We start from the raw sequence: 24,078 nt of genomic DNA on the forward strand, positions 1-24,078 counted from the left end.
AAATCTGCATGTCCAGCCTGGTGTGCACACTTCCTCTTAACAATGCCTGGGCTGAGATGAATTCCTTGGCTTCATCACCCACTCCCCACAAGTGCTGACCCTTGCTGCTGAATTGTAATGAGGGGAGAAAATAGCTCTACAAGGTGTGCTAGGTAAAATCAGAAAGGAAAATAGACCATAAACATCCCATAATTCAAAATGTTCCACATGAGCAGGCCAAATGCTATGCTGTTAAGAACTGACTTTGGCCCAGCTGGTGGCTCACGCCTGTGATCCTACCTACTCAGGCAGCTGAGAGCTGAGGATCACAGTTCAAAGCCAGCCTGGGCAAGAAAGTCTATGAGACTCCTATCATCAATAAACCAGAAGTAGCACTGTGGCTCAAGTAGTAGAGCGCAAGTCTTGGGCCAAAAGAGCTCAGGGACAGTGCACACAGCAGAAGGTATAGCTCAGTGATAGAGCATGTAAGATGCTCTGGGTTTTAGCCCCAGCGTGAATGTACGCACTTGTGCGTGCACACCACACATGCGCACACACATACACAATCTATGCCTGACTCAGTCTAGAGAAGGGCTCAAGCAAAAGATTATTTTAATATCGTGTTTATACAAGTGGTCAGAGCACTGAAAGCTAGCTCAAGAATGCTCCCCGCCTCTGTTTTACCGGCTTATGTTGCCCTGCTGCCTGACCACCTGACCCACTAAGTCATCTTGATATGGCTGAGAAAAGACTTAGTAAACACGAAGGAAGACTGGAGGAATTTACACAGCCTAAAGCACAGAAAACTGAAAAGATGAAAATATGAATGAGAAGAGACACACAGGATAAAAGTTCCTGATATAGATTCTAGAAAAAAAATCATAAAAGGAATACTAGATCATAAGAACAAATTACAACTACATGCAATGTAGATGAGTTTCATTAAAATAATATTGAGTAAAAGAGAAACAAAAGCACAGATGATTCCCTTTTGTACAGCTTAGAAACTTTTCTTAGGTAAGAAAAAAGACGACGGTTCTGGAAGCTAGTGCTTTCCCTAAGAGGGAAGAGATGCATAGTAACGAGAAGGAAGCTAGGTTTTTCAGTGCTAGAATTACCTGCTTCTGGGCATGCATACTAGTTACATTGTTTTGGTTTATGAATATTCATCAAACTGTACAGTCATGATTTGCATGCTTTTTAAATCATTTTATGCTTCAATAAAAATTAAAACGGGACATGGTCACACATACCTATAATTTTAGCACTTAAGAGAGCTAAGGCAAGAGAATCTCAAGTTCAAGGCTACATAGTGAGAGACATAGAGTAATATATATATATATATATAACTATATATAACTATATATATAGTTATAACTATATATAGTATTTGTAGAGAAAAAGAAACATGTAACATAGAGAAAAATGAGAAAATGGGGTTAATAGACACATTCAAGCATGTAAAGGCTGAGATTTTTTCTGGAAATGACAAAAGGTATAATTCTACAGCCTCTAGGCCAGAAAAACTCTTGAGCAAAAAAATAACCTAGACACAAAGTACTAAAATCATAGCAAACAATAGAGACACATTTAAAGCCACGAGCAAAGACGAATGAAGGGAAGAAAACAGAGGGAGGATTATCAAGAATGAAACCATAAGGCTAATTTCAGACCTCACAACAATAACAAAAGAAACTTATAAGAAATCATATTTTCAAAGTGTCAATCTGGGATTCTAGATGCAGCTATAATGTCATAAAGAATGAGGACATAATGAAGACATTTTGAAAATTCAAGATAGATGTCCTTGAGGAAGCAGTAAATTGAAGCCAAAACGACAATGTAAGCTACAAGAAGCAAAGCTGAGCAAAATAAAGGGTAAAAAAGAAGCAAATTGAAGCCCAGCAACTGATTTAGGGGTATACAGTCAAAATAGGGAGTTCTTAGGAGGTGAACTGTGTCTTTCATATTTTCATATGTGAAAGTCTTACCCTCAAAGATCAACAGGAAGTAACCTTATCGGGACATAAAGTCATACTAGACGTAATAGTTAAAATGAGGCAATCCTCATGCAAAGTGACTGGCTTCCTATTGAAAGAAGAAACTGGGGCACAGAGACATGCACACAAGGGGAGGACCACATGAGGATGAAGGCAGAGCTGGAGTCACACTTCCACAAGCCACGGAAAGCTGAAGCAGGCTGGAAAAACAAGAGCTTAGCAAGAGACGTGGGAAACGAATACAGGAACCAAGCTTCACACCGGAGATAAATTAAACTTAAGATGGAAGGTGAAAGATTAAAGGTAAGAAGTTCTTGGTGGTGCAGAAGAAGGAAGAGAATCACTAATTTCCATGGTGGGGGTGGGGGGGTAAGGGTGTGGGTGTATGTGCACACGTGCACACACACACACATGCCAGTCCTGGAACTTGAACTCAGGGCCTAGCCACTGTTCTTGAGCTTTTGTGCTCAAGGCTAGCACTCTACCATATGAGCCACAGCTTCATTTTCTGGCTTTGTGGTGGTTAACTGGAGATAAGACTCTCGTGGACTTTACTGCCCAAGCTGTCTTTATACTGCGATCATTAGATCTCAGCCTTCTGACTAGATAGGATTGCTAGGTTTGAGCCACCAGCACCTTGCAACTTTGATCTTTGAACATTAAAAATATACGTTAAAAGTTAAGAATAATCACACACAAAAAGAACAACATAAATAAAAATGGGTATCTTCTTTTTTTTTTTTTCTTTTTTGGCCAGTCCTGGGGCTTTGAACTCAGGGCTTGGGCACTGTCCCTGAGCTTCTTTTGCTCAAGGCTAGCACTCTACCACTTGACCCTCAGTGCCAAATCTGGCTTTTTCTGTTATGCGGTACTGAGGAATTGAACCCAGAGCTTCATGTTTGCATGCTAGGCAAGCGCTCTACCACTAAGCTACATTCCCAGCCCCAAAACTGGGTATCTTTTAAGTCAGCAGAAAGGAAAAGAAGAATTTTAAAGACTAGCAAATAAAAAGAACCAAAAAAATTTTTAAAGACAGTTGATAAAAAATTCCATACGAAATCTGCAATAAGAAAGAATATACATAAACTGACTAAAGTACACTAAAGGTATCTTGTTGATGGAAAGGAATATCTTAGAGATGGAGCCCAAATCTAAACAAGAAACTCTTTCATAATTCATATCTATGCACATAGCTGGAAAGTGGGTTTGTGCTGTGGAATTTTACACTGTGGCATATCAATGCTCAAAGAGTATGGGGTTTCGGAGGATTGTAATTTTTGAATTAGGAATGTCCAGCTTGTAATACATAATATATATCCATACAAAATGAAATATACTTTATATTCAACTGAATTGTTAAGGATTAACTGGTTAACACTGAGTGGTAACCCTGAATTTTATAAGCATTCTGTAGCTACACAGCCTTAATATTGCCTCAATAATATTTGATTGTACAAACCACAAAACACAATTGTTAATAGAAAGAACTGAAAACTCAATCATCATGATAGGAGGTTTTACCAAATCTTTGAGTATCTGACAGATTATGCAGACCAAAAATAAGATACAGAAAATCTGCACACAGAGTCTCAACTCCTAACAGTACAAGCAGACCTATTGAATGTTTTGACTCTTCTTTAGTTTTCTTAATTTTTTTTCAAGTTCTGGGGATTAGATTTCACACTAAAACAGGCTCTTACCACTGAGCCGCATCCCCAGTCCCTCCATTTAACTTAAAACAAAAAAATAACAGAATTGCAGTTAACATAGTTTAGGCAATATCATACAAAAGAGGTTAATAAAAACTGGAAAATGCCAAATTAAGTATACTTATATACTTACAGTTTCTTTTTAGTAACTTACAAGCATTGCTATCATGAAAATTCTGAAATAATCACAAAACTATAAAGTAATGTCAAAGTTGAAAGATTATACAATTGCAAGAAGAGTTTCAACTGGAAAAACTGAAAACATGTCAGTTCAGCTCAAATGAATGGGCCATGATACATACAAAGCATGCTCATTCACTAGCCAGGTATGGAGACACATACATGTAAGTCCAGCCATCAGGAGGCTGAGGCAGGAGAACTGAAACTTTGAGACCAACTTGAACAACTTAGTAAGACTCTGTCTCAAAAATAAAGTAGAAAGCTCACACTTTGGATTCAGGTCTTAGAGTATCTCACAATCAGACTTGGAAAAGGCATGGGGAAAAATAAAATAAAATGGTGCATTAGGTTAGAGAGGCAACTTAAAGCCAGGAAATCTGCTTTTAAAGGAAAACTATTAATATATACCAACAATTAAAAATCAAATGCTAAATCCTAACCTTATTAATGAAATTACAAGATGGCTAAATGCAAACATCAAACCTCCTATTGGCACTGTACTATTTAACAATTGCTAATTTGGAGACTCTGAGAAAGAAACAGCATGACTATAAGGTGCAATTAAAACATTTACTTAAAGGTCTTAGCTTTAAAAAGATAGATGAAAGGTATTTAAATTATAGATGTAATTATAGTACAGAGTTGTGCATTTATATTTACTCATCAGAACTTCTTAAGACGTTAGGTGTCAGGAAGCAAGGAAGAGTAATTATTGAGTCAGCAAAAAGAAATCCATGTTAATTACACTAAGGGTTTGGTTTTTGTTTTCATTATTTTTAAATCAAGCAGGAAAATGCTATGGTTTGGATCCTCAGTGGCCTCCAAGGGCTCTGGTGTTAGAAGACTGGCCCCCGGTTTAGCCTATTGAGAGGTCTGGGGTCATCAAGGTATCCTCTGGAAAGGGGTTGTAGAATTTCCAACTCTTCCTCTCATTCATATTCCAGCCAGGAAGTGAGAGATTCTGTTCCACCACCTGCTTCCAGCACAGACCCAAAAGCAATGAGACCAACTGGCCATGGGCTGAAACCTCCCAAAATTGTGAACCAAAATTAACCTTTCTTCCTCATATGTTGATCACCTCGCTGACTGACACAGAGAAAATACATTTATTTCCCAGCAGGAACCCAGACTAAGTCACATTTTTCCCTTCCCTGAGTTTTATAAACAAGAATATCTCCCTTCAACTATCACAATCTGCATCAAATTTTGAGACTCCTAACGATACTCTTTTTTCTGATATTCTTTATTTTTTTATTTCGATTAGCATCATTTTATATGTATATAACTATTGAGCTATTGTAATCCCCTGCTAGGACTATACTAGACATTATTACTAATTATTACAAATGAGGAAAAACATGGAACCTATGTTTCTTTGGGTCTAGCTTATTTCACTAATATGATTTTTTTCTAAGTCTCTCCATTTCTTTACCAATGTGACAATGTCATTCTTTCTGATAGAAGCGTAGAATTCCACTGGGTATATTTACTACTGTTCTTGATCCATTTATTTATTTATTGTTGGTCGTGGCGCTTGAACTCTGGGCCTGAGCAGACACTGTCCCTCAGCTCTTCAGCTCAAGGTGAGTGCTCTACCACTTGAGCCACATCGCCATTTCTGGTTTCCTGGTGGTTAATTGGAAATAAGAGTCTCACAGTCAGGCAGGGAAGGTGGCTCAGTGGTAGAGCGCTTGCCTTGCATGCTTGAGGCCCTGGGTTCGATTCCTCAGCACCACATAAGCAAAAAGAAAAAAAGCCAGAAGTGGTGCTGTGGCTCAACTGGTAGAACACTAGCCTTGAGCTGGAGAGCTGAGGGACAGCGCCCAGGCCCAGAGTTCAGGCCCATGACTGGACCCAAAAAAAAAAAAAAAAAAGAATCTCACAGTCTTGCCTGCCAGGGCCAGCTCTGAACTGCAATCCTTAGATCTCAGCCTACTGAGTAGCTAGGATTGCAAGCGTGAGCCACCGGTACCCAGCGATCCTTCTTTTTCATTTTTACTTTATTGTTATTTTAGAGGTGATAAACAGACAGGTTACATTTACATGAGTCAGGTAATGAGCACATTGCCTTTTGTACAATGTCTTCTGTTCCTCATTCTCTCCCAGCCAATCCCTCGCCTCCCCACCCACAAGTTGGATAGTTCACTTTCATCAGTGTCCAGTGAGCTCCATTGCTGCAATTTTTCACCCATTTTCTTCCAGTTCTGTGCCCTCCCCTCCTTTCTGAAGCTGTACATATAAATACACTGTATATAAGGTAAAGAAGACAGAATCCTCAAAAAACTGAAAAAGAAAAAAAAGTTTTTTGTTTCCATATCTGAAGGGCTCATTTTAGTATGTACATTATTTTATATAAATACAAAGAGGTGCTTAGGCATTACACCTTTGTGATTCTCTCCTAAGAGTATCCTCTTCTGGTCTCACTGTATGTGTTATCTAGAATCCTGTGTAATTTGTCATATCTCAGTGCATTTTAGGTCTAACATCTACATATCAGAGAGAACATGTGCCATTTGTCTCTCGATCTTAGCTTATCTCACTTAACATGATTTGTTCTAGTTCTATCTATTTCCCTGCAAATGACATTATTTTATTCTTTCTAATGACTGTAAAATTCCATTGTATACAGATACCACATTTTTTGGTTCCATTCATCTATTGTGGGGCATCTGGGCTGTTTCCATACCTTGGCTATTGTGAATAGTGTGGCAATGAACACGGATGTGCAGGGGTCCTTACCATCCTAGCTCATGATGTTCAGGGCAGATGCCTAAGAATGGCATGGCTGGATTGTAGGAAAGGTTTATGCTTATCTAACTGATCATTCTTGCTGCAAATAGGAGACATTGTTCGTGTTGCACTGTGTGAATTTATTATGGGTTAGGTCCTGAGTAGAACTGAGGCACTGGAATAAAGCTATAGTTGGAGACTTGCCTGTGGAATGACCTATAAGTGACTCTATCTGAGAGACCTACTTAAATAATGCCAATGGCTTCCTACAAAGAACAGGTAGGTGGCCACCTCCATTTAAACTTAAATGGTTTGCTGCAGTACTGCGCTGTGGTCCTGTACAATTTAGGAAATCACACTGTGTTCTGGATTAAAACAAGGTCCCTGGCCAGCACAGTCCTCTTAGAGTCATACTCCACCGCGGGTGAATAGTGCTGACTTTGCTGACTAAAGAAAAGGGGGAGGGGGTTGAGCTACTATTCTAACAAAGAGAGAAAGAGAAGATCAGAACAAATCCTTCATCCCCTAGGTTACCACGGCTGCCCAAACATCACAAAAGAAAAATAGACAGAGTTTATGTCCACCTAGCCCAGTCAACCCTGAACGAGGAAGGCACTTTTCAAACATAGACCAGACATTCACAAATTCACACAGGTAACTGGTACTATAGTATAGTAAAGATGGCAACCTTGGAAACAAGGCGTGCTGTGGCTGACTAGGTGAGAAACATGCTAGCAAAGTTGGAAGAAGCTGACTGAATAAGCTAGATACAGCCCACCTGTAGTAAGGGAATACCCAAGATGCCTTGGACTTCCCAACACCCCAGTTCCTGTGCTTTCTTTGTGAGGTGGCTTTTAGGCCCCAAATCAATCAACAAGTAAATGGCCTTCCCTACAGTGCAAAGCCTGTTTGTCTACAGTTCCCACTAACTCAAAGAAACCAACGCCACCCACTTAACCTACTTCCAGACAGAGATGACTTCGAGCTCTGCCAGCCATTCATTCCTTCCATAGCATGGCAGAGCATGAAGCAATACTTTTCATCCACCCTCTGGATGGGCATGTGTTTATCAGAGATCCTTTTAAGCCAAACATCCTCTGAGAAGTAGGCCAAGGGTAGAATCTTTGGGAAGCAGGCCGAATATAGCACACATGTCACCAGGGATCCAAGAGGTTCTCTCCAGCTGCTCAGTTTTCAGACCAGAATCTTCCTGGATATTTCCCGGGCCAGAATTAGTACCCATAAACCGGGTACTTCCTTACATTGTTTGGCTGATGCTCTTCCTGCTGAGAAAGTGTTTGACCTGTGAGTGTGTACTACAAGGTCAAATTGCTCCTGGCTCCCCTGATTCCTTAAATAGCAGTGCTTTCTCTTCAGATTTGCAAAGTCATCTGTGCTCCCTGCAACAGAGGGCTTGAGTTGGCTCTAGGGCAGGAGGAAACTGAGCCTATTCACCTTTAAATCTAGATCCAAAACAAGAGTGACATCAGCATTTCTCTATCCAGAGTAGTGCCCACACTTCAGTGATGGAAAGGAATGGGGAAGAGGGCTGAACTGGGATTGGAGAACTTGGATTTCTGTGTTGGCCTTAACCTTGTGACCCAAGGCCAGTCATCCAAGTTTGCTGTCCTTCAAATCAGAGGCAGGTTATACTGGGTGATGTTCCTTGGGCTCCAGCCTACTTTCTAGCCTGGGCTGATAGGCAGGAATGCCATCAAAGGGCTCTTTTTTTGTTGTTTGGGTTTTTATTTTGTTTTGTTTTGTTGATTGTGGGGCCTGAACTCTGGGGCCTGGGCGCTGTCCCTCAGTTCTTCAGCTCAAGGCTAGCGCTCTACCACTTGAGCCAAAGCACCACTTCAGGCTTTTTCTGCTTATGTGGTGCTGAGGAATCGAACCCAGGGCCTCATGCATGCAAGGCAAGCACTCTACCACTGAGCCACCTTCCCAGCCCGTCAAAGGGCTCTTTGACTATCACTTTCTCATTGGGGTCTTCCAGCAGGGAAGAGCTGAGCAATGCCTAACTGCTCTCAGCCAGGCTTCTGGACAGTAAAACAGGCCACAACCACCAGAGAACAACCACTGGCTTGCTTCTGTACATCATTCCCCACCTGCCCTGGCCAGCAGCTAGCAGACCCCTGACACTTGGCAAAGGTGATGATGGATGGTGGTGGGATGGTTTCCCTTATTCCTTCATCCTGAAAGGATCCTCATCAAAATCATTCTTAGTAATACAGCTATGTGCTGAGTTATCTTGTGTGTGTGTGTGTGTGTGTGTGTGTGTGTGTGTGTGTGTGTGTGTGCCTATATCTGGGCTTGAACTCAGTAACTCTTGCTCTCACTTGGCTTCTTTGCTTGCTCAAGACTAACATTTTACCACTTGAGCTACACCTCCACTTTTGGCTTTTTGCTGGTAAACTAGATACTAGCGTCTCATACACATTTTTGGGGGGGGGCCTAGGCTGGCTTTGTGATCCTCAGATCTCAGCCTCCTGAGTACCTAGGATTACAAGCATGAGCCACCAGTGCCAAGCAACCACTTCCTGATTACATATATATTTATATATATTTATATATAATGCATATAATATATAATATGTTATATTATACACTATATTATATATTATATACTATATATTATAGTATAGTATATTATATATATGTCAGACATTGTGCTTAATACTTTCTATATGTAGCTGGCAACTTGCATTCCCTATCATTCCCCAATTATGCTATCAGCCCAACATATTGTGACCTGCAAGATATCCAACCTCTGCCCAGCAATGAAATATTCCCACCCTTGATCTTCTAGCCATCACCTTCAAGAAAAGGGATTCCAGGTACTCCCTCTCCCATCAGCTTCCTAACACAGAAACAATGTTCCCCCAAAACTATTCAGGGCCCTTTTTCAACCTAGGCCTCTAAGCTTCTATCCTGGAGTGTGTTTTGGGTACGGTTGAATGGGAACACATGGAACAGAACTTCCCCCTCAAGGATCAAGGGTCACCTGGACTCTGATTTCTTTATGCATGAATGTGCTCAAGACCAAGGATGGCTCCCGCCACCCTCCCAGGCCACAGCGCATCCCACCATGGTGGTGATTTTATTCCAGGGTCTTTCTCACCTTTCCCCACCTTAGATTTCTGCAGCACCTCCCTGAAGAATGATCTGAACCACAAGCCTTTGTGGGTGAAGTCTCTGCTTTCTGGAGGGAAGCAGATTGGGTAGGAGGCCAACCGAGAGATTCCTGACTCCACCCCCATCCTCATAGCAATTGTCCCCAAGATGACATTTGTGGTCTCTGTCAGAAGTGATGGCGGGCCGGGCGCTGGTGGCTCACGCCTGTAATCCTAGCTACTCAGGAGGCTGAGATCTGAGGATCACGGTTCAAAGCCAGCCCGATTAGGAGAGACCGTGAGACTCCTATCTCCAATAAACCACCAGAAAACCGGAAGTGGCACTGTAGCTGAAGTGGTAGAGTGCTCACTTTGAGCTGCAGAGCTGAGGGACAGTGCCTAGGCCCAGAGTTCAAGCCCCATGACCGACCAAAAAAAAAAAGTGATGGCGAGGGAGGCGATCATGGGCCTGAATCTCTAAGCGCTGTTAAGTCTTCACAAATCACATGCGACTCTCAATCATACCCATGTTCCAGTAGAGGAAACTGAGGCTCTAAGAATGATAGCACCAAAGGGCATGCAGTTAGGTCTTGCATCTAGATCTGCTGAATTCTACAGTTCAGGCTTCAGCCAGGTGGTGATCAAATATCTCTCCTTTGTTTCTCTCACAGGTCACAGTTATTGGATAACAATGATGAATTGGCTTGATGACCTCAGCTTATTGTAGCCCCAGCAAAGGTTTATCCACATCATTATTTTGTAGGGAAGAAAAGATAAGCAAGAGTTCCCTATGTCTAATTTCTGATATTAAAAAAAAACCCCACAAGATTAAAACTAGAGCAGCAGAAATTCTTTTTTCTTCTAGAAAAACATTCCCACTGCTCTAGTTTTAATCTTGTATTGTCAAGACACCAGGAGTCTAAAATTGAGGCCTGTAGGGAGCCAGGGGTAATTTTTAGAATCACAATGAATTACAGAGCAAACAGAGGCTCAAAGTCAGAGGCAGGCAAATGTCTCTGATGAATGAGTTAGCAAAAAAAAAAAAAAATGTTCTACTACACTTTAAAACCCTGAAGTCACACTAGCTGTTTTTAGAATACATGAAGCTTCTTCTAGGTTCAACTTAAGTTCAATGATGCAAAACAAGCCACTGTTCCTGGAGAAGGAGAAGCTCTGACTTGGGGGACAGGAAAGCAGACTTCCATTCTGGCTCTGCCTCAGACACAGTATTTCTCTCATTTCTCTAAGCCACATAGAACTCTGCTCTATAGAATGGAGACAGTAGTGCATATCTTACTGAAAAAGGTCAAAGAGATCATTCATCCTACCCTAGGAGGTTTGAACACATGGAAGACAAAAAATATACTCAATATTCAAGTGACCAACAGGGTAAAGCACCTGACGGGCACTCAGAGAAATGCCTGGCGAGAGTTTGCTCTCTTGTGTACCTTAAAGCTGGGGGAATGAAAAGAGATCAGAAGAAAGGGGACCAAGAAATCCAGGGTCAGTCGTGAAGACCCAGGAGGAACTGAAAGAGGATGGCACCCAGACAGGGCAGGGAAGTAGAGCTGGGAAATGGGGTTCTCACGATGGGAGGCTAGAGGTACAAACTGAAACACCCCCAGGTAACACCCAGTGGGAAGTCACTGGAGACTGTGGTCTAGGGCCAGCAGGAAACAGGAAGCTCTGAAGAGGAAGCTCAAAGCACTTAAGGGAAGCTCCTGGGCCCTTCAGCTGGCACCATACGATGAAGAAATACAGAGGCGTAGGCCAGATGTGAGCCTCTTCATCTTGATCTTCCCAGTCTCACAGACTGCAGGGAGTTACTTTTTCATTATAGATTATCCAGTCTTTGGTATTTTGTTACAGTGACAGAAAACAGACCAAGATGGCCTCCATCTTTCCTCCCTCCCATCCTCCGTGACTCCCTGAGGCTAACTCCCCCTACAAACTGCAAGCTGTGGGGCTCAGCCCTGGCAGTGATGGTAAGGAGGAGGTAGGGATGGGTGGGGAGAGGGGACAATGGGCCCTCTGGGCACATCAGCCCCATAAGCAGCTTATGTGATGTGTCAGATAAGATAGAACACAGCATAGGGCAAACTGGTCTAACAGAACTTTTCCCAGCAGGTCCAAATTCAATTTTTTTTAATATTTTTTTATCATTTTTAAGCAGTTTATGAATACAGTGCATCTTGACCACCCCTCCCAACCCTGCCTTCCCTCACTTTACTGAATTTTAGGTTATGCATTGAATTTTTGCCATTTAACAATGCAGTTTGATCCGTGTCAACCTCTTCAACCCCCTTCGACCTATCCCCTCCCTTATTTTTCTTAATTCTATGATACATACAGCGAATTCCTGCCTGCCTTCTTCCCTCCTCCCCTCATCATCCTTCTACCCGTCTCCTCTCGGGGCCCCACCTGCAATAACCCACTCCTGGTCTCTGCATGGCAAAGGACCTGGCTCACAAGCTACACAGCCCACAGAATGAGTTGAATTTTATGCCTGCTGTCACACGGGGAGCTGCCAACACATATGTTACCACTAAACAACACCTTAGTGGCTCTCTCTCTCTCTCTCTGTTTCTCTCTCTCTCAGTCTCTCTCTGAGAGCAACTGGCCAACACACTATTTCTTTTAGAAAACCCACCTCCCAAGTCTAAGACCAACTAGAGAAAGAAAGAAAAAAATAGCTGCATCTGCTCTCCGAGGCTGTCTGCGTCACTGCTACGCCAGCCAAGAACTGTTTCAGCTCCTCTGTGAGTACAAAGCAGCCTGACCTACCTCCACTCCCTGGCTGGCCTGAGCTAGCTTTCCAAGCGTCCTCAAAAATGTCCTCAAAACTCCAAGCACTCCAACAGGTCACAGGGGACCCAGGTGTTTGTCCTGTGACTCTCTAAGCCTTCCCCTCGCACGCCCGCACTTCTGCCCAGCCCACAGACACACACACACCTGCATGCACAGCTGCAGACAGACACGTGCACACTGCAACTCACTTCACAACGCAGGGTGCGGCTTCCTCCAGAGGAAAGCAGGGCTGTATCCACCCCTCTCCTGCATGGGGACTAGATGGCAAGGTAGAAGGGGCTGCAGTTCCCTCCCTTCTCTACCTCCCAGGCCAGGGAGGCCCCACACTGAATCACAGAACCCAGGGGTAGCATGAGAGGTCACAGGTCAGTGAATAGATGAATGGTCCTCAGCCACTCACTGCTCAAACTGGAAATTCTTACTATTCTCAGTTGCTTGGTCCATAAAACTCAGACAGCACCCAGGCCCTGAGTTCAAGCCCCAGTATCAAAACAACAGCAATGAAAAGAATACAGACCAATTCCTTTGCTTCTCTACCACGACAATAATAAAGGAAGAACAGATACCCGAACTTCTTGTTTTTTCTGAATGAAGAATGCTCTTTGGGGAGAGAGTTAACTCAAAAATTCCTCCTCATATAAAGTCACTTTGCAAATTCAATTAGACAGTTTTACCGATGATACCTGGTTCTGGTCTAGAAGTGAAGGCAAAACAAAAAAAAAAAACGAAACACCTCAGGAAGTGGCTCTGTGGCTCAAGTGATAGTGTGCTTGCCTTGAGCTGAACAGCTGAGGGACAGCACCCAGGCCGAGTTCAAGCCTCACAACTGACAAAAAAAAAAAAAGGCAAATGATTCAGGGAGATAGAGAAGGTAGCTCAGTGGTAGAGCGCTTGCCTTGCATCCATGAGACCCTGGGTTCGATTCCTCAGCACCACATAAGCAGGGGGAAAAAAAGTCAGAAGTGGCGCTGTAGCTCAAGTGGTAGAGTGCTACCTTGAGCTGAAGAGCTGAGGGACAGCACCCAGGCCCAGAGTTCAGGTCCCACCACTGGACCAAAATAAATAAATAAATAAAACACCTCATACTTTTTAATATTTAAGACTCAGTTTAAAAGCTGAAAAACAAGGGGCTGGGAAGGTGGCTCAGTGATAGAGTGCTTGCCTTGCATGCATGAGGCCCTGGGTTCAATTCCTCAGCACCACATAAACAGAAAAAAGCGGAAGTGGTGCTGTGGCTTAAGTGGTAGAGCGCTAGCCTTGAGCTGAGGAGCTGAGGGACAGCGCCCAGGCCCAGAGTTCAAGCCCCACAACCGACAAAAAAAAAAAAAAAAAAGCTGAAAAACAAGCAAAGACAACATAGCTTCAATATCTGTCTCTCATTAATGATAAGAGAACATATAGGCAAATGTCGATGTGAACTTTGTGGGAGCAGAGGTGTAAACGTGGTGTGTCAGTCTTGGGGCTCAAACTCTGGGTCTGGATATTATCCCTGAGTTATTGTGCTCAAGGATAGCATTCTACCACTTGAGCCACAGCTCTACATCTAGCTTTTTCTTTTTTTTTTCTTTTTTGGTAGTTAATTGGATATGAGACTCAAGGGCTTTTCTGTCTGGCCTGGCTTTGAACTTAATCCTTAGATCTCAGCCTCCTGAGTAGGGAGGATTACAGGCTTGAGCCACTGGAAATAGGCAACTTTACTCTTCTTTTTTTTCTTTTTTAAATTATCTTTAAGTAGTTATACAAAGCAGTTGCCATTTAACAAAGCAGCTTATGAATACAATATATCTTGATCAATGTCACCACTTTCAACATTCTCACCCATCCCTCCCTTACCTACCGTTTCCCTTCCTAATTTTGTAGGATATATTTTGGATTCTTTTTTTTTTTTTTTGGCCAGTCATGGGGCTTAAACTCAGGGCCTGGGCACTGTCTCTGAGCTTCTTTTGCTCAAAGTTAGCACTCTACCACTTGAGCCACAGTGCCACTTCTAGCTTTTTCTGTTTATGTGGTTACTGAGGAATCGAACCGATGACTTCATGTACGCTAGAGAAGCACTCGACCACTAAGCCACATTCCCAGCCCAGTATTTTGGATGCCTGACTGTATTCTCCTCTTCTCCCTTTCCTTTGTTCGTTTGTTCACCCCTTTCACCTTGACCCATCCACATTTTCTAGTATCTCTTCCTGGTATTTTGCTGAACTTTCACTTTGCTTTTCTAAGGAATTACACTGTGTGAGTACTCTCTGGAACCTATTTTATTTCAGTTAATATATTTGCATATACTTGCACACCACCCAACGTATTATAAGTTTATGAGCTAAATCCAGCTTCCACAAAGCAGTGTGGATGTTCCTGAAAAAATTAAACAGGATACAGGAAAGCCTCTAGCACGACCATTTTTATTGCAGCACTATTCACCATAGCTAAGGTATGGAATAGGCCCAGATGTCCCTCAATGGGCAAATGGATCAAGAAAATGTGATACAAACACACACACACACACACACACACGAATTTTACCCATCCATTAGAGAAAATGCTATTGTATCACTTATAAAGAAATTGAAAGACCTGAGAATAATTATGTTGTGAAGTGAAGTAACTCAGGCCCAGGGAGACAAAAGATATATGTTTTCCCTTAGATGTGGAAATTTTAGTCTTTTTAATGAGGGTGCTAGCAACTTTGATTCATCAGGTTCTGAAATGTCTTTTTTTTTTCTTTTTGTCAGTCATGGGGCTTGAACTCTGGCCTGGGCACTGTCCCTGAGCTCTTCAGCTCAAGGTGAGCTTGAGCCACAGCGCCACTTCCAGTTTTATTGGGGATAGGAGTTTCACGGACTTTCCTGGCCAGGCTGGCTTTGAACAATGATCCTCATATTTCAGCCTTCTGAGTAGCTAGGATTACAGGCGTGAGCCTCTAGGGCCTGGGTATCTGAAATGTCTTTTTCAAATCTTAATAAAACACTCAATTTTTCTGAAGTTCAGACATGGAAACAAGTAATTAGCAGGTTCCTATCATAACTCAACCAGATTCACATTATCTTTGTTTCTAAGCTGTTTCATGAACAAAGGGTGATGAGATTTTTTTTTTTTTTTTTTTTGGTGGTGGTGGGGCTTGAATGCTGGGCTTGGGCGCTGTCCCTGTGCTCTTCAGCTCAAGGCCAGTGCTCTACTGCTTGAGCCACAGCACCACTTCCAGTTTTCTAGTGGTTTGAACCGCGATCCTCAGATCTCAGCCTCCTGAGTAGCTAGGATTATAGGCGTGAGCCACCGGGCGCCCAGCTTGATGAGGAGATTTTAAATTCCAAAAGATCTAGAAATTCAAGTACAAAGGACTTGCTAAAATCTGTTTTGTTGTTATTGCTGTTTGTTTACTTATTTGTGTCCCAAAACTGGGGCTTGAACTCAGGGCCTCATGGTCTCACTTCAAGGGAAAGAAAGGAGAACTGTTAAGTAGATAGAGATAAACAAAGGCAGGTATAACACATGGCAGATAACATGTGGCCAATCATGGAGCCTCTTGTTCCCACAGTGTCTAGGGCTCCTGCTCAAATGCTTCTTCCCATAATGTCCTGAGTGTGCAATCAACCAATAAAAAGAGCCATGTTGGCTCAAGCATGAGCCATCAAGCAATCAGCAAAGCCCAAAGGAGGAGATGTGGGAGGGGCCCTTACTATAGTACCACCCCTGAAAAGGACTCCATTGAACTCCTCTTTTGGGGGCCACTCTCAGATGAGAGGGTCTCTCCTTTCACTGTTAACTTTCAAATGAAGTAATTTTGTTTATCTTAAACACTTTCCTGCCTTTTAATTCTTTCATGGACAGAGAAAATAAGTCCTTACTCATAGAGGGAATTACCTTTTTCACTCAAGGCTGGAGCTCTACCACTTCAGCCACACCTCTACTTTCAGATTTTTGCTGCTTAATTGGAGATAAGAGTCTCAGCTTTGAAATAAGGTTTGGGTTTTGGGGTTTTATCAGTCCTAGGGCATGAACTCAGGGCCTGGGCACTGTCCCTGAGCTTCTCTTGCTCAAAGCTAGCTCTCTACCACTTGAGCCACAGTGCCACTTCCAGCCTTTTCTGTTTATATGGTACTGAGGAATCAAACCTAGGGCTTCATGCATGCTAGGCAAGCACTCTACTACTAAGTCACATTCCCAGCTCTTGAAATATATTTTAAAGCTACTGAATCTCAAAAGTAATTCATTCAAGGCCATGGTTTCATTTCTTTTTTTGGGGGGGGGGGTCCAGTCATGGGCCTGAACTCTGGGTCTGGGCACTGTCCCTCAGCGCTTCAGCTCAAGGCTAGCGCTCTACCACTTGAGCCACAGTACCACTTCCGGCTTTTTTTCTTTTTGCTCATGTGGTGCTGAGGAATCGAACCCAGGGCCTCATATGCATGCAAGGCAAGCACTCTACCACTGAGCCATCATCCCAGCCCCATGGTTTCATTTCTAATTAACAGAGTTTAACATCAGGACAGACCATCGCTATCAAATAATACCTGCAAAATATTTTTCCTTGTCAGAAAGAATTCATTCATTCCTTACTTATTCTGCAAATATTTATGGATTGCTTTATATCACAGGTTCTTGTAAGTCCTAGAAATACTGATGTGAAGAGTTTACATTTCTATTCTCAAAGAGCTCATAGTGGGGAGGAACTCATCATTAGAAAAGAACCAACAACTAAATATGCCACTGGATGGTCCCTAAGAGCACAAACAAGGAGAAAGAGCTCCACTCTCCAGCAAGACCTGGAGGGACTGGGTAGCAGAGCTGACACACTGGAACCCAGGGCCTGAAGGACATGTGGCAGTGAGCCATACAAAAGGGACTCCAAGGAACATTATGTACAAAACAAGGCAGGGAGTGAACGGAAGATCTGGGGAATGGCAAGTATTTCCGTGGGTATGCAGGTGGGAAGTGGTTAGAAAACTAAGCCATGCCAAATCAGAGAATTCCCACATCTGCAAAGAGTACCCTGAAGACTGACTCTTGAATGAGGTAAAAGGCCAATCCTGAGCCAATGAAGAATGGAATGTGTTTATGATTCTGGAAATCTCCATTTAAGGTCAGGACACCATAGAAGTTCATTCATGCTGGGCGCTGTTGGCTCATTCCTCTACTCCTATCTACTCAGGAGACTAAGATCTGAGGATTGCGGTTCAAAGCCAGTCTGGGCAGGGAAATCTGTGACACTCTTATCTCCAATTAATCAGCAAAACTTTGGAAGTGGAGGTATGAGTCAAGTAGTAAGTGCCAGCCTTAAGCAAAAGAGCCATGTGAGAGTCTAAGTCCCCCTAGTTCAAGCCCCAGAACCAACACACACACACACACACACACACACACACACACACACACACACACTTCTCCCCACAAATAAGTGATCTTATAATACTAGAAAAATAAAGGAAAATTAGGGTTTCAAGCAGCCACAAAGACTCAGACCTTAGTTCCACTTTACAGATAAAATGCTCAAAGTACAGTAACCCTGCTGTCTCTGTTTCTGCATCTTCAGATTCAACTAAGGATTGAAAACAAAACTGATGCAATCCTCAGCAAAGGGGAGAAGAACTACAGTTCAAGGCTACCCCAGGCCAAAAAATAAAAATGTTAACAAGACCCTGTCTCAAACAAGTGAGTCATGGTGGTACACATGAGTAACCCCAGCTAGCAGGAAACAGAGGCAGGAGGACCATAGTCTGAAGTTGGTACACAATCCTATCTGAAGAATAAATTAAGTAAACATAAAAGATCAGGCATATGGCTCATGTGGTAGAGTGCTTGCCCAGAAAGTATGAGGTCCTGAAATCAATCACCAGTACCACAAATACAAAAAAGGAAAGAGAACTGTACTTGTAATGGGCATTAAAAGAACTTTTTTCTTGTCTTTGTTCCTTGTACAACATAAGATAATAATGATTTCCATTGCACTGAGCATTGTAAGTAATCAGGTGATGATTTAAAGTATACAGGAGAATGTGGATAGGTTCTGTGCAAATCCCACACCATTTTAACTCAGGGCCTTGAGCATCTGCAGATTTTGGCACCTACAGAGATCCCAGAGCTGACAAACCACCCCTCCCCCCAGATACTGAGGGGCCTCAAAAGACAATCATAGTAACTTGCCTGGGCACACGCAGTTACCACATTCCAACGAAGGCAATCTGATTCCAGAATTTCACATCTACCCACTACTTCACTCAACTAAGAAAATCAAGATGTTACAACACACAACGAAGCCAGGGACATCTTTCCAAGGAAGCAGAATGTCGTGACAGATGGTTGCTGAGGACCGTCATCTAAATCACAATGCACGCTTGCACTGTGCTTCATAACTGGAAAGTATGCTCGAATACTGTCTCACTGCTAGCTCCCCGCCCCCATGGGGCAGGAATGTTACAGTCATTTATCAAGAGGGTGATGGGCTAACTTCCCTCCTTGTAGGTTAGTAGACTGAGCCTTTCAGCCTCTTCAGGCTATCAAGCAGTTCTGAGGAGTGGCCTGTCTCACACATAGGAAGATATCTCAGTTCCATGCTCAATGTGGACTTTTCCAAGTTCCAAAAGTGAGAGTGAAAATGTGCTCTGCTAGGTTCAGCTCACTTGTGTTGAAGTATCACCTACAACCTATGTTGCAATTTGGAGTTTGATGTGTACCTTTGGAACCTGAGATCTGCTTTATAAGGTCATTCCTGGGAGATCCACTTCCATAACATGATCATCTCTCAGAGGCCTTGCCTCCAAAATCACCTTTCAGGTTAGGATTTCAACATTATGAAACCAAACCTCAAAGAATTAACAAATTTGCCTCTTTTTGTCCCTCTTCTCAGAAGAAGAAGTAAAAATGGTCAGTAGACACCTGAAGAAATGCTCAATATTTCTTTCCATAAAGGAACTGCAAATCGAAACAACACTGAAATTCCGTCTCAGCCCAGTTAGAATGGCCACCTTCAAGCATACAAACAATAGAGGCTGGCACACATGCGGGAGGAAATGAACCCTAATACATTGTTGATGGGATGTTAACTTGTTCATGTTCTTTGAAAAGCAGTGTGAAGATTCCTCAAAAAAACTGAACATAGGGCTGGGAAGGTGGCTCAGTGGTAGAGCGCTTGTCTTGCATGCATGAGGCCCTGGGTTCAATTTCTCAGCACCACATAAGCAAAAAGAAAAAAGCTGGAAGTGACTCTGTGGCTCAAGTGGTAGAGCACTAGCCTTGAGCTGAAGAGCTGAGGGATAGCGCCCAGGCCCAGAGTTCAGGCCCCATGACTGGATCCAAAAAAAATAAAATAAAAAAAATAAAAACTGAACATAGAACTTCCTTATGATCCAGCAATTTCCCTCTTGGTCATTTATCCAAAAGATTGCAAGTCAAGATACAGTAAAGCTACCAACACAATCATGTATATTGCTGCACTATTCAACATAGCCCAGATATACAATAAGCCTAGATACCCCTCCATGGATGACTGAGTCAAGAAAATGTATATATAAACAATGGAATTTTACTCATCATTAGAAAAAATGATATTACATTATTAACAAAAAATGGATGGATCTAGAAAAATTATGTTAAGCAAGTCAAGCACAGAGAGACAAAAGACATATATTCTCTCTCATATGTGGAGGCTAGAAGTAATTTATAAATGTACAAGTAAACACATATGAGGTTGTGTACAAATCCACATTGACCTAAGTATGGCATATGCAGAGAAGAATTACAAAAATGAACTCACATTCCAAAAAAAATTGAATATGAGGAAGCATACTTTAAAGGTGTGGGGATCAAGGAGAGGGGGGGTAGATAAATGAAGAGAGGAAGGGTGGAGAATGCAGTCATAATATTCAATGGTGTCCTATGAAACTAAGAACATTGAAGGGAAAGAATGAGTTGGAAGGAATAGGGGAGGATGACGAAATGGGTGCCATCAATCAAGATGCACTGTACTTATAAACTGCTTTGTTGAATGAAAACTCCTTTCTACAATGACTTAAAGATTATAGAAAATATAATTTTAAAAAATTTAAGTGGCAGGGAGGTAAGGAATATACACATTCAAACCACAGCAAAAGATGCATATCAAACTTGAGTTTATCTGTGCAGTTTAGATGGTTTTGTGGCTGTGGTCAGTCTTGCTTACAGGAACCTTGTATAATCAGTACTTAACCCTTCAGGGTCAACTCAAAACGATCCAAGAATCCCCTTTAGAATTCATGCATGCACTCAGAGAGGGGAAGAAAAGAGTTTAAGAAAGGTCCCCTCCAATCTGGGTGCTGGTGACTCATGTATATAATCCTAGCTACCTAGGAGGCTAAGATCTGAGGGTCCCACTTTGACACCAGCCTGGGCAGGAAAGTGTGTGAGACTCTTATCTTCAATTAACCACCAGAAAAACCAGAAGTGGCACTGTGGCTCAAAGTGGTAGAGAACTAGCCTTGAGTGAAAAAGATCAGAGCCAGCACTCAGGCCCTGAGTTCAAGCCCCACAACCCAAAAAAGAAAAAAGGAAAAAAAGGTGTCCCTCCAGAAAAAAAAAATCCTCTCCAGGTATTTAAGCATATAGGGCCTCCTAACCAGGAATCTCTCTATAATATAAGCCCTCAGGGACACAAGAGGCAGTACGGAGCTAGACAAGGCTAAGTAGCAGAGCACCTGCCTATCAAAGCCAAAGCCCTGAGTTCAAACCCCAGAAATCTCTAAACATCGGCAACAGGAAGCCTAGCAGAGGCCTGTTGATTTTAAGCAGTGACATGTATTATTTTGAGTAAAATTGAAAATGGCATCAGTTTTTAAATATTCAGATCAAAATCAAATCATTATCATTTCCAGATAAGCCAGCAAAATAGAGATTCAGTAACCACCAGCTGTGACAAAGAATCTTCCCATAAGTCACTGGAAGTGTCCCCGGAGAGTCACAGCTTGTCCAGGCCTTGGGCGGTCAAAGAATTATTCAACTGCTTAAGCCAGCCCCCACATAGAGCCAGACACAGAGGAAGAAAAGAAGGTGACCAGAAAGGGGATGTCCTTCTAAGAACACGTGTCCTTGGAGCAAGTGTTAATGCCGTCACCATCTTGGCAGAGAACAAGAAGGGTCACCTGCGAGTGACGTCTCAGCTGTAGAGGCTACGGAACAGGAGGACGGCCTTCCTACCTGCCCTGGGCATCATGTTCCCTAGTTCACTACCAAGAGAGCATCCAGACAGGGTACCTCATCAGAAGAAAGCCCCCTGCTACCATCTCCTTCACACACTTTAACTCAGCTGACAAGGCTGGCTTGGGAGCCAGCTGAGCTTTGGCTAAGCTGATGCAAGCTATCAGGACCAATTACAATGATGAGATTAAATCTGCCATCTGTGGGGAGACAACAGCCTAGATCCCAAGTCTTTGACTGTCCTTGGCCAGCTGAAAAAGCAAAGGCTAGGCTTGTCACCAATCTGGGATAAAGGTATAATGGTACCTCACCTGCACAGAAAAAGAACATTCATCTTCAGAGAAAAATAATCTCATCACAATCTCTTTGACTTCCAAATTCAAATAATACTACAGCCAGAACACAAATTCAACCCTGAATACGTATGGCTATGGGCTGCTTCTTAACTAGATGAAGGTAGGTGACCTGTTAGTTTACATTTACAACAAATAACCTGAATGAAGGGATGGGAAAGAAAAAGGTGCTTTCTCCACTCACAGCTTGGAGGGCTCCAGTCCATTGGCTGGCCAATCCCATTGCTTTTGGTGAGACAGCTCTTTGTGATTGTGGTCAGCCCCTTGCCTGTGGGATGACAAATCCTGAAAGCTTTGATTACTCTACACTTTCATTCACAATGATAGGAAGCACATAGTAGAGCAAAGCTGCTCACTTCAGGGTCTGGCTGCCAGGCAGAGAAAGAGGAACAACCCAGGATCCCACAATCCCCTTGGAGGACAGTCAATAACCTAAACCTCACACTAGGCCCCACCTCTTAAAGGCTCCACCACTTCCCACTAGCACCACAGCCTAGGGAACAGCACAGCCTAGGGAGGACCTTTGGGGGACATTCCAGATCCCAACTAAGGCCCACCCCAAGACCAGGAAACATCCTATGTCCCTCTATCTTCAACTTCACTTACTTTTCTGTCTATCCTAGCTCTCCCAGTATACCCCAAGTATATGGAAGGAAGGAAGTGTGCGTTACTTGTCCTTGGGCCAAAATGACATAGAGGCTGAGATCTGGGGATCACGGTTCAAAGGCAGCCCAGGCAGGAAAGTCCGTGAGATTCTTATATCCAAAAAACCACCAGAAAACCAGAAGTGGCACTGTGGCTCAAGTGGTAGAGCACTTGCCTTGAGCTGAAGAGCTCAGGGACAGTGCCCAGGCCTAGAGTTCAAGCCCCATGACCAACAAAAAAAAAAAAATTACTCAGCCTCAAGTATTTTGTTACAGTATCAAAAAAGTGGATGGAGATCAGACTACTAAGGAGAGTCAATATAACACTAGTCTTTGCTACAGTAACAAATAAATACCCCCCCCATCCCAATAGTGTATCAGAGCAAAAGTTTCTTTCCTTATACACAAAATGTCTGTTGCAGGCTGGTAGCATTCCACTGCTATTCTCTTATACACGGTCACCCAAGGAGAGAGGCTGCTTCTCCCTTGTGGCTCCTCCAGGTCACAGGTGGTCACCAGCAAACAGGAAGATTTGGAAGTCCTGTGCTTGTGTGACCTCTCTCACACTAAGTGGGCCCTTTGCCCAATTGGCCTGATCTGATCACATGCCCACTGTGCAAGTACAAGAGCTGCTGAGAACCAGGGAAGCCTATGGACTACTTGGTAAACATGACTGTCTCAATCATACCACCGTTAAAAACAACAACTGGAACCAAAGGCCCAGTTACAGGATGCCACTTGTATAGAGACGCAGCTATGCCAACATGAAAATTATGTAACTGGAAATTGTGTGATTGAACCAAGAGCTCCACGTGTTTATATTACAACAGGATACATGTTTATGCAGTTGGTTTTCATCTCTCTCAAAGAAAGCGAATCCTTTAAGTAAAATATACTTCGTACTTCATACAAAGCAATGAGGTGCAACGAGTTGGCTTTGGAAGAAAGTTCCTAAAATAATCTATCAGGCTCATCTGTTGAGGCCGTCCCTTCTGCTACCGCTTGCTATTGCCCAGTTTTCTGTCTCTTATAATAGTAACCAGCTTTGAAGCCAAAATAAACTCTCTAGATCTGTAGAACACCCCATCTGCCTTCCCTATCAGCTCCAGAGTGCTTCCAGGCTCTCAATGGCTAATGGAGTACCTGCCATACCTTGGTGGACATGTGGCTCCGTTCCGTCAAGCCTAAGTGAATGTGCTCATTCACTGTGTTGCAAGAACATCTAAATTTCATACAGCAGTTTTTCTCTTGTCATTACCTTAAGGATCATTTGGGGATGATACCTTTTAAAAAAAAGGTCATATGAAAAATAATCTTTCGCCGGGTGCTGGTGGCTCACGCCTGTAATCCTAGCTACTCAGGAGGCTGAGATCTGAGGATCATGGTTCAAAGCCAGCCCGGGCAGG

At 42.9% G+C, this 24,078-nt stretch overlaps 1 long non-coding RNA gene across 1 annotated transcript; it reads left to right on the top strand.

The window, feature by feature from the left end:
• The first annotated feature begins 2,083 nt into the window (after positions 1 to 2,083).
• Positions 2,084 to 18,144, top strand: LOC122110175. Its single transcript, XR_006147842.1, has 3 exons — positions 2,084 to 2,282; positions 11,581 to 11,696; positions 18,041 to 18,144. It is a non-coding gene; the product is annotated as an uncharacterized LOC122110175 (long non-coding RNA).
• The last annotated feature ends 5,934 nt before the right edge of the window (positions 18,145 to 24,078 follow it).

The sequence above is a fragment of the Dipodomys spectabilis genome, unplaced genomic scaffold (genome assembly GCF_019054845.1).
Source record: "Dipodomys spectabilis isolate Male_0828 unplaced genomic scaffold, ASM1905484v1 ptg000075l, whole genome shotgun sequence".
Lineage (NCBI taxonomy): Eukaryota > Metazoa > Chordata > Mammalia > Rodentia > Heteromyidae > Dipodomys > Dipodomys spectabilis.